Genomic DNA, 12,295 nt, shown 5'->3' on the forward strand with positions numbered 1-12,295 from the left:
ACAAGGACATGTGCTCACCTATGTTCATAGCAGCATTATTTGTTATAGCCTGAACCTAGATACAACCTAAATGACCCCCAACCAAAGAATGGATGAGGAAAATATGGTAAATTTACACAATGTAGTCCTGCACAGTGGAAAATAATGACATCTTGAAATTTGTGGACAAATGGATGGATCTAGAAAATATATTGAGTGAAGTAACCTAGTGTGGGAAGTCCTTTTTTCTATGTGTTGCTTATATTGGTTAATGAATAAAGTTCTTTCAGCTAGTGGCTTATCAGAATAGGGCAAGACAAAAATTCCAAGTAGATAGAGGGTTAGAGAGTAGGCAGAGTCAAGGTGAAACCATGTAACTGCCACAGAAGACAGATGCTGGAGCTGCACAGAAACATACTGGTAGGCCACAATCATGTGGCAATATACAGATTAACAGAAATGGGTTAAGATATAAGTGCCATACACTTAATACTGGCAAAACAGTATTAAAAATAATATAGTTTCTTTGTTATTATTTTGGATCTGGGCAGCCAGGAATGAAGGAGCAGTCGCCAACAACAGATTGACATGTCAATGTGTGCCACTTAAATCCGCATAATACTTGAGAGAGCTTGGAAAAGAATTCTAGACAAACATACACACAAAAAATAACAACAAAGTTTGCTGCATTTTTTTTTCTCCTGGATGGGCTCTGCTTGCTGGTAGTGAGTAGGAGCTCTATAGTTTCTTTAAGAGTGGTCTTTCTGATTCAGGAGTAGCAGTAAAAAACAATACATGAATTCAAAATGACAGCTTCCTGATTTGTACTACCAGCACAAACTCAGGATGCTGAGCACTTCATTGGGGTCTGTGAGCAGTATGTTACAAATTGCATTATGGTGACACAGACCCACTACATCTCTGGATCTGGGGCAGAAAGAATGGTTCTCAGAGGCAGCAAACAAGCCTTCACCATATTGGACTAGGGAGAGCAAGCAGGCAGGACCGCGGAATTGGTCACTACACATACTGCTTAGGATTTAAAGAAGAAAAAAAAGTAAAACAAAGACTTTAAAGAGAAAGAGCACAGGCAGTCATAGTTTAAAGAAGTATAGATCATAAAATAAATATAAAACTTGTAGAAAAAGTAATAGAGTAAGAAAATAAGCCACGTAAATTGGAAAATACACAGAGTCTGGATCATGTATATTGCTGCATTTTCTTTGAAGTTTTTGACTGTGAATGAGCTAAGTACAGAAAAACATTTCATTGTATGCACTGCTAAGCTAAACCAACATATGATGTGGGATTCCAACTAAATCCACGTAAAACTTGAGAAAGCTTAAAAAAGAAATTTTAGACACACACACACGAAGTTAAGCATTTTCTCAGGTGGGATCTGTTTGCTAAAAACAAGCAGAGACATGATTGTTTTAAGAGGAGGCTTCCTTACTCAGCATTACTGTGCAGTTTCAAAATGGGCTGCTTGGTTTGTCCCTGGGGAAATGGTTCTTGTGTACTAAGACCCGAGTGCAGCTGTAGCAGTGGTGCTAGAGGCAGCAGATGGGCTAGCAGCGGACAGGGTCAAGTCAGTAAATTTGCACAAGTCATTTGCACAAGTTGTAATCGAGGCCTTTAAAATGGCAGATGATTTGGACTTCTAGACAGGAGATGCAGGGGCCTCAGCCACCATCCCAATGCAGTGCTCAGCATTACGTAAAAATGGTTTTGTGGTGCTCAAAGGCCAGCCATGTAAGATTGTCCAGATGTCTACTTTGAAGACTGGCAAGCATGGCCATGCCAAGGTTCACATGGTTGGTATTGACATTTTTCCTGGGAAGAAATATGAAGATACCTGCCCATCAACTCATAATATGGGTGTCCCAAACATCAAAAGGAATGATTTCCAGCAGATTGAAATCCAGCATGGGTACCTATCCCTGCTCCAGGACATTGGGGAGGAACAAGAGGACTTTTGTCTGACCAAGGGAGATCTTGGCAAGGAGACTGAGCAGAGTATGACTGCGGAGGAAAGATCCTGATCATAGTGCTGTCTGCCATGACAGAGGAGGGAGCTGTTGCAATCAAGGCCATGGCAAAATAATTGGCTCACTGAGTGACAGTGGTGGCAGCAGAGATCCTTAAGCCTACAGAGGTCCTTCCCGGAGCTGGGTTCTGTTCTGGCTGGGCCCTTGGCTAGACTGCTATACAATTTATTTCATGTTTTATTTTGGTTTTCCTCACCCCTTCAAACTGTCGGGGAGACCCTGCCCTTCACCTAACTCCCTTGGCCAGGAATGAGGAAGCCATGGCCTTGATGAAGCTACTTGCCTCTTCCCTCACAGCCCTGGTGGGGTAAAAGGAATTGGGTACTGCTTGTGGTTTAGGTTCCCCCACCTCCCTTATTTTCTTTTTAATTCAATTTGGAGTCAGAAAGCTGTGGATTCTGGCAAAGGATCTTGTGTCCTTTATCCCACTTATCCATGGTCTGGTCCCCTGCTCTCCATAGTCCTTCACCCCCAAGCACCACTTGTACAGACTGGGGACCAGCCCCCTTCCCTGCCTGTGTCTCTTCCCCAAGCCCCTTTTTTTGGAGGGTGGAAGCAGACACAATCCCTCCTCAGGCATCTGGGAAGCCCTTGCCCCCATGGGATTTTCGCTTTCCTTCAGCTCTCCCTGAAACATTTATTGAAAATCAAGCCCGAATAAAACTACAAGTTTAATATGGAAAAAGTGGCAGCTTCATGGTTTGCCAGCACAAACGGCTGTGACACTTTCAGGAGGTCCAGCTATGGAGCATTTAATTAGGGTCTGTGAGCAGCATGTTACAAATTGCTTAATGGCTCCACATAACCCTGTTGAATACTAGAAACTGGGGCAGTATGTGCTGATGTGCTGCTTACAGAGGCATTGGACATGCCTCCACAATGCTGGACTGGGTAGAATAAGCAGGCATGCAGGGCCCTATCGGCCTGAGCTATGCTCCCTTAGGGGAATAAAAGTGGTTCTGGTCAGAAAAGGATTACAGATAAGCAATAAAGAAAAATCCAGATGGAAAAGACCTCTAAATGGAATGAATTACACTGTTGGATAAATAAATGTACATAGGCTTGGGAGAGAGAAGAAAAATTGTAGAGAGTTACAAAAAGAAGAAAATAAATTAAAAAAAAAGAGTAAAATGAAGTCTTTAAAGAGACAGAGTACAGAGAATCATAGATTAAAAGACTAAAGATAATAAAATAAATATTAAAAAGTAATAGAGTATAAACAAGCCAGGTAAAGATTGAATATATACAGAGAGTCTGGATTATGAATATTATTGTTTTTTTTTTCTTTATATTTTTTGACTGTGAATAAGCTTAGTACAGAGAGACATTTCATTGTATGGGCTGCTACACTAAACAATCATAGATATTTTAAAGTTTAACGACTTCAGAATTTGGGTCTAAGGACTTATTGCTTTAGAAAAGAGGTTCTGCTTTTGTTTCCATAGAATATTAGACTCTGTGGATTAATTCCAGAGTAATGTTGTTTGATGGACCAAGACCCCCAAAAGGTTGTCATGAACACCCCAAAAATTACATCACCCAACAAAAAGCAGAAAACAGTTTGGAAAGAACTATGCCCAAATCCCCAAATATAGTTTATATATGTGTCTTTAAATTTAAAAGGGGATATGATATAATGAAGGATACTTAGTATTGGAATGGATCTTAGTTTTTTGATACAAATTTAAGGTCAATACACACACACACACACACACACACACACACACACACACACACACATATATATATATATATATACTATTGATTAAAGTGTTGTGTTTGTTCAGCTCATTTAAAAATGTAATGATCACAAATCCCACATCAGACAGAGGTCTGAGCTCCAAAATAAACAAAGAACTCAAGAAATTGGTCCTCAAAAGAACAAATAATCCAATAAAAAATGGAATATAGACCTAAACAGAGAACTTTCAACAGAGGAATTTAAAATGGCTGAAAAACATTTAAAGAAATGGTCAACATCTTTAGTCATCATAGAAATGCAAATTGAAACAACTCTGAGATTCCATCTTAGACCTGTAAGAACTGCCAAGATCAAAAACACTGATGACAACTTTTGCTGAAGAGGTTGTGGGGAAAAGGGAACACTTCTGCATTATTGTTGGGAATGCAATCTGGCACAGTCCCTTTGGATGTCAGTGTGGAAATTTCTCAGAAAATTAGGAAACAACATTCCTCAAGACCCAGTAATACCACTTCTGGGTATATATCCAAAGGATGCTCAATCATGCCACAAAGACATATGCTCAACTATGTTTATAGTAGCATTGTTTGTCATAGCCCGAACCCGGAAACAACCTAAAGGCCCCTTGTCCAAAGAATGTATAAGGAAAATGTGGTAAATTTACACAATGGAGTAGTACACAGCAAATAAATAATAATGACATCTTGAGTTATGCAGGAAAATGAAGCTAGAAAACAATATTTTGAGTGAGGTAACCCAGACACAGAAAGACAATTATGGCATGTACTCACTCATAAGTGGTTTTTAATCATAAAGCAAAGAAAATCAGCCTACAAATCATAATATCTGAGAATTTAGACAACAATGAGCACACTAAGAGTATCTTACACAGATCAAATCTACATGGGAAGTAGAAAAAGACAAGATCTCCTAAGTAAACTGGAAGCATGGAGACCTTGAGGGAGGGTTGAAGAGGATGGGAGAAGCAGGAAGGACAGCAGAGAAAAATGTAGAGCTCAATAAAAGTCAATTAAAAAAAGAAAAAGTAAGAAAAAATGTGATGCATAATTAAGTAATATTGGTTAATAGATAGTCATCAATAACAGTCAAGCTTGAAATCATGTTAGTTAGGTTTTCTAGGTTTACAAAGATATATTTCAGATGGATATTCTTCAGATCTTTCAAAGACTACAGAATATGGAATTTATTTTTTTAAGGGATTAGACTTTTCATGACAATGAGAAATGACTGCTCTTAGCAGCACCAATCTACTAAAAAAAGATGATAGCTATTGAGGCTGCTCCTTATGAAGTTTGCTGAACATCTGGGAAGGAGACTGCTCTTGCCTGGACTGCTTGATGTTATGCTGTATGAACTGGGCATGCAGACTCCACAGAAAAATGATTGCTGAACTTACCTAAGGGTGAGACCACCCTTCAGGGTTCCTGCTTTATGAAAGGGTCTGCCAGACATTCTGACAAACACAGAAGAAAGCGACAGATGGATTTTGACAATACAAGGCAGAACAGATCTTGGAATTTCCTGTTTCAAGAAAAAGTTTGCTGGATACTATTGCCTGTAGGCTAAAGACTGGATGGCCCAAGGTTACACAAAAATCTTTGGACAACTCTCTAGGCAATGAGATGTCTCTGTCAATTCTAGAGATTTGGAATTTGCTTACAATGTACTTCTTGTTTTCTTAGGTAATATTATATCCTTCTTGAGTCTTTGATGGAGTTGAAGAATAGATAGATATAATTATAGTTTTCCTTAATTATGGTAAAGCCTAAAGTAGATATAAATATCATACCTAGTTCTTGCTTGATAACTTTTTTGTTATATTCAATTTTACTATATTAAAGTTAAAAACTTCATTTTTATTTATACAGAAAATGGGAAATGGTGTGGGAAGTTCTTTTGTTAATGTGTTGCTTTTATGGTTAATGAATAAATCTCTTTTGGCCAGTGGTTTAGCAGAATATGGCAAGGTGGGAATTCTGAGAAGACAGAAGAGGAAAGAGAAGGTGAAGTCAAGGAGAAGCCATGTAGCTGCCACAAGAGACAGACGTTGAATTCTGGACAGAACCTTACCGGTAGTCCACAGCCACATGGCAGTACAGAGATTAATAGAAATGAGTTAATTTAAGCTAAAAGAAATAGTGAGCAATAGCTTAAACTATTGGACAAACAATATTGCAAATAATATAGTTTCTGTATGATTATTTCAGGTCTGGGCAGCCAGGAATGAACAAGCTGTATTTGATAACAGTAAACCAGACCCAGAAAAACAAATATAATATGTACTCACTCATAAGTGACTTTTAAACAAAAAGCAGAGAAAAACCAGCCTATATCTCACAATCCCAGAGAACCTATATAACAAAGAGGACCCTAAGAGAAACGTACATGGATCTAATCTACATGGGAAGTAATAAAAGACAAGGTCTCTTCAGTAAAATGGAAGAGTGTGAGTCATAGTAGAGAGTAGAAGGGAAGAGGAGTAGAGAAAAATATGTAGCTCAATATAAATAATTTTAAAAGAACAGTTGAATAGAAGTTTCTGAAGAGATAGATGTTATTTATGATTATAAAAATTTGGAATTGTGTGAAAAGCAATGACTGGTACAGAAGAACTTGCAGTAAATTTATATAGTTTTCACTGTGAAATTTCTGAAGTGTTTTCTACTGGGACAAAGAGTAAATTTACAAAAGTAAGGTTTTTAGAGCAGTCTGGATCCTGCAAGCCTGTCAATTCAGCCATCAGCAGGTTGAGTTATGAAGAACACATACTCAATGCCAGCCTGAGGTACACAACAAATTACAAACCAGCAGAGGACATAGGTCCCAAAACCAATCAACCAAATAAATACATACATATATACATACATACATCTTGTTTTGAACTTAGGCACATTTTTGTATCTGGATTTGAATACAGTATAAACTTTTATTGTCATATATATTTGATTTATAAAAAATAAATAATGCAGCAAACATTATTTTATCAAAAGGATACATATTGACCTGAGAAAATATGATGAAGTTAAAAGAATTTTAGGTGGAAATTAGAATATCTGAAGCATCTCTCTTTTATAAGTCACTTTCCAGGCTACTGTAAATTGAAGTATACCAAGAACAACCTCTTGAGAACTACAGACACACAGTGAAAATGAAAATGATTTTTCCCCAATAGAGCTAACATAAATTGTTGTATATGTTAAATATGTTGAAATATATTCAAGTGATAGTTACTATGAAAAAACTTCCAGTAACTTTACACCGTTGAGTGTATACTTATGCAAGTTTAATTCTGTAGAAACAAAACACTGAACTAGAGACAAATGTCTAAGAAGTCTATTGAAGAATGGCACCTATAGTAGGCAAGAAGAGAAGGAGTAAGAGGCAGATAAGGAGTAGGCATAGGGTGACTGAGAAGGTGGAGGATGAAGAGTATAGTAATGGTGGTGATACATGTCAGTGGCTCTAATCAGATATCGACAGTCCTTGAAACAGGGAGATTTGTAACAAAGAAAGCATTAGAGATAAATCTTCTATTTTACAAATATAATGCTCCATATCTTAGCTTGGGCCTTCTGAAATAACATTATGATCATGGCTATCATTGCAATTTAAATTAAATGTTCAAGTTAATACAGAGAAGATTGTGACTTTAAATTCAGGGAAAACATGATATTAGTGGCTGTAGGCAGTCAATTATATTCTTTATTAAAAAGAGGTAATTTTGAATACTGAAGTAGGTAGGCATAAAAATATACAGAAAAAGTTAAGAGTACTTAATAAAAATTGTTACTATACTGAGTGGTATATGCATTATAGGGATCTTAAATACAAGAGACAGGAGCAAGAGACATTTTGTAAATGTCCGAAATTTTACAAATGAGAAAATAAAATCATCACTATTTAACAAATGATAAGTAAATAGACACACAAATGACACACATTGTTTCAAATTTGGCAGTAAAAGACTATTATGGGAACACACTTGTTACTCATATACAATGAAGATTGCAACATGCTATCATTTTTTTGAACAAAATCCCTGTATTCCCAAGGGCAGTGGTATGATATATAAAAAACTCTGAAAAGGAAAAAGAAAAACAACCAAAGAATTATATAGTTAAAGCAAAGTTAAAATATGAGACAACATGTAGAGAGTTCATTACAAATTTACCCAATCGTCAAAAAAGACAAGAGAATATCAAGGCACAAGGAATTCATCCTTGACACTAATACAAGGAGGGCCACGTGAAAACAGAAAAGTACTCAAGTAGAGAAAAATACATAGACAAACCAATTCTGATGCAATTTTGATATAGGTAGTCTTTTTAAATTTGTATATTTAATAAAATAGTACATTTATTTTTATAGGGATAATCTTATTTCTCACACCAATGTATTTTTAACTGAATGAGTTTAAGGTAACTGAAACCCAGAAGGAAAGACTTACTCTGCATCTTTATTTATATATATTATCTCTAAATCTTTCAGAATTTTACTTGTGCTAGAAATATAACTGGGTAGTCAAGTCGATTATTTAAACTCCTGTACAATGTTGTCCAAAGTCTACCAAATTACTAATACCTAGCTGCATGTGTGACTGAAATTTCAAAAAGTTATTCCATTATTACATAAAACAGATACTATAAGATGTTGGTGAAAAACATGTTCAGTAAATTTGTAAAATTGGATCCATTTCCACAGTTTATTAAATGTCAAATTATCCTTGACCAGAAGCAATACTGTGTAGAACATCATGATGATGGATAAGATATTTTGTAAAAGCATGGACAATATTTTTATAAGAATTGAATAGTATGATGAAAATTTGTATTCATAATTAGTGAAGTTATCTGTCTGATATACATGTTACTCTGTGACATACTTGTTCTTCTACTCACATGAACACACACAGACATACACACACTCACACACACACACACACACACACATCTATAAATACTCATTGACCACAAAACTTATCAGCACAAGATATCCACAATGGCTCTAGTGTGCAATAGTTAGTAGTGCTTTTATATTGGGGTTAATCAGCTGCCATCTAAGTGCTCTTAATGCCTGATCCATAGTTACTGAGATCATGGTCCCTAATGACCCTACAGCTGCCACTTTCCTATACCAGTAGAATTTTTAACTGCATTCTAAATACATATTAAACACCCACCTTTATACCCAGAGATATACAGCTCTCATTCGATGTGAGATTCCCATCTATATGCTATGACTATATTTTATTATGATTAATAAAGGAGCTGCTTTGGGCCTTTCACTTGGCAGAATAGATAATGGCAGGAATTTCAAGCAGAGATAGAGGAGAAATTAGTTGAAGTCAGTGAGATGTCACGTAGCAGCCTGCAGGAAACAGACACCAAATGGAACTTTACCTGTAGGCCACAACCACATGGCAATACACAGATTAATAGAAGAGGGTTAATTTAAGATATAAGAGTTACCCAGGAATATGCTTAAGCTATTGGCCAATCAGTATTACAATTAATATAGATTCTGAGTGATTATTTAAGTTCTGGGCAGCTGGGAACCAATGAGCAGTTTCCGCGAACATTTGCTCTTCATCAAAGAAACTTATTTTCTTTTTGAGCAGATGTAGCATATTAAAGATTTCTTTGACCACATCTGGTCAAAATTTAAAGAAAAGGACATGAGGAACAGAAACACACACACACACACACACATATACATGCACACAAAAACACTAAATGGACTCAATAGACTGTATTTAAAATATTTATATATACATATATAACAATAATAAATAAAAATTCATGAGCTTGAGAGGGAGTGGCAAGTACACAGCTGGAGTTGAAGGGATGAGTGGGGATGAAAAATATGTCAATACTCTACTTATGGACACAACTTTCAATAATTCTCTAATCCTTTTGAATGGGACACTGACTACTTTTAGTTGGAATTTTCTTTTCAAGAATATTTTTATTGGTAACAAACTTGCATGCTATAGGTTCTACCTCCACAATCCAATGAAATAACAATACTATATACTTCTTTAGTAAATCAGAAACATCATATTTGCTCTAAAATTTTAAGATCCCTTGTTTCAGGATTCATTTTCTATAATACAAATCACCACACGTGTGCCACAAGAGACTGAATTTTAACTACAGATATGACTGAGTAATAATCTATCATCTTCACAAGTGTTTTTGTTATAGGTGCTATAAGCTTACTTATTAACATACAAATTGGGCAAAAACTTCAATCCTTAAAATGTCTTTATACTTGCAGAAGAAGAAAAACAGAGAAAAGAAAAGAACATCATTTCTTAAATAAACAAAATCCAAAATCTTGCTCACTGTTCGAAAGACCAAAATAGAATACTGTTTAAAAAATGAACTTAACCATGTTCTTGATTCATTGTGATTTTGGAGATATCTTTGAATTGGTACTTAGCCCATGCAATCAAAGAGTCAATTAATTTTCAGCACATTCTAGTCATCTCTTTTCCTTTAAGTATGCTAGTGCTTAATTTTATTATTTGATGTCACCATATAATGTATTTGATGAACCGTATTTGATAACACTTGGAAAACTTCCCCAGAATACATTTGGGAAGAAAATGCAATTTAAATGTATTATATTTCTTTAAATTTTAGAATAAAATAAATAATAATTTCTTATCATAAAAAGCAGAATTATTTGTGTATATGGAGTCAGTAATAAAGAATAAATAGAACACCTATATTTGGTTCAGGAAACCACATGAAAAATAGCAGTAATTTCATGAAAAAGAGAGGCAATTTTCTTTGTAAGGCATCAGTTAGTACTATGGTTAAGATCACAGTGCAGTATTACTAACACCAAATCCCATGCTTCTTCAGGCATACTCTTCAGAACCAGTGAAATATAGGTCAACATATCAGAAGTACTAATCAAATAGAACCATTTGAAAAGTTTTTGGAAGTCCACATGCCTGAAATATGTTAGTATTTTGTGGTTATTTATTCAACAAATATTCTATTTAGATATTTGTGATACTTCAGACTTAAGAACAGATAATTTCATAGTTCATGAAGACTCTCATATATATAACATAGACTCTTTTTTAAGAAGCCAACATTATAGTGTCTAGAAAAATCAGTATGTCAAATTTAGATGGTTTTAGAGGATATATGCTTAAAGACTAAATTATGAGGTTAGAGACTGTAACCAATTTATGGATAGCTAGAGTAGTGGTGAAAGGGCCTCAGTGAAGGGTTTTCAACTAGACCAGGAAGGACATGAATTACTTTATTCCAGCACGGACAAATGCAAACATTCTTAAAGAGCAATAGCAGGGACAAAAAGGAGAATGAGGAAAGGTAAAACAGAATTTTCTTGGTTCAATAGGAAAATCTACTTACTTCTACAAAGTTTTAATTTATAGTGCATTATTGCATACTTAGATCAGAAATAAGAGGAAATAGAGTTTGTATTATATGTAATATTGATACTATATTTTTTCCTTAATCCTACCTAGTCTTACTGCTCTCTTTTTCCTTTGTCCTGTTCCCTTCCACATTTTATTCAAATACCTGCAGTTGACATCTATTTTTGTCATGTTCCCCATCTTAAAATATATTGGGGGCCTTGAGTACCAGTCTGAGCTCCTCCTCAGTGTCGAGATAAAATTTGCTATGGTAAGCAAAAACATGAGTAATTGGATTTCAGGGTAAACAGAATAAATCAACTCATGTATGTTATCTCTACATGTTCTTTATTAGTATGGGCTAAGGAGCAGTGAGGAGAGGCGATTTCCACTAGGTTTTTAGTTTTTACAGACATGGTTAAAATATTCCATTGGCAAAAGAATGATACCATATGCATTTGAAAATCACTAAGAGGCAGGTAGAACCTGACAAAGCAGCACTCCAGGAAGGGGGTGATACCATTCAGGACCCAACTTCCAAAGGGAAATATCTAACATTCCAAAACATTAGATAAAGTTAATAAACATCCCTGAACCCCAGATGTCTTCCTATCTTTTTGAAGTGCCTATGTGCTCTGTTAGCAAAGGTAATTGTGGGGATCAACCTTATGTAAATTTGATTGATTAAAAAACAAGAGTGAATGTTATCACTCTAATGCCTCAGGGCAAGTCATTCCATTGCCTGTGCAGGGGGAAGTTACAATGCTGAGGTATTTGGGGAATGAATCCTATTTTGGAGGGAGAATCTTGTCTTCACAAGGATTTTACAGATTTGACAGCAACTTTTCCAAAATACAAGTGTCTCTGCAGCTTTGATGAATGGGTTCTTCATGTGAATGTGAATACATACATTTCTTTTGAATCTATCTATTGGTCTGTCAGCTATACATTCACTGTATAGTCTTGTGGATTCCAACAAAAATTAAATAAAACCCTCCCCAAATTTTACTTCTCTCTGTAACAGCTACACCATTTATCTGGTTTTATTTACGGTATACCATAATGAAGAGTCTGATATTCTCTTCAAATTTTTTTCAATTCCATTTTTTTTAAATCACCAATGACCTATATATTACAGAGCATAATGGG

The 12,295-nt window shown here is 35.6% G+C and overlaps 1 pseudogene; it reads left to right on the forward strand.

The window, feature by feature from the left end:
- Nucleotides 1-1,619: 1,619 nt before the first annotated feature.
- Nucleotides 1,620-2,083, forward strand: LOC121440247 (annotated as a pseudogene).
- The last annotated feature ends 10,212 nt before the right edge of the window (nt 2,084-12,295 follow it).

Source organism: Microtus oregoni, unplaced genomic scaffold, assembly GCF_018167655.1.
Source record: "Microtus oregoni isolate MIOR12 unplaced genomic scaffold, Mior012 000067F_000, whole genome shotgun sequence".
NCBI classification, from domain to species: domain Eukaryota; kingdom Metazoa; phylum Chordata; class Mammalia; order Rodentia; family Cricetidae; genus Microtus; species Microtus oregoni.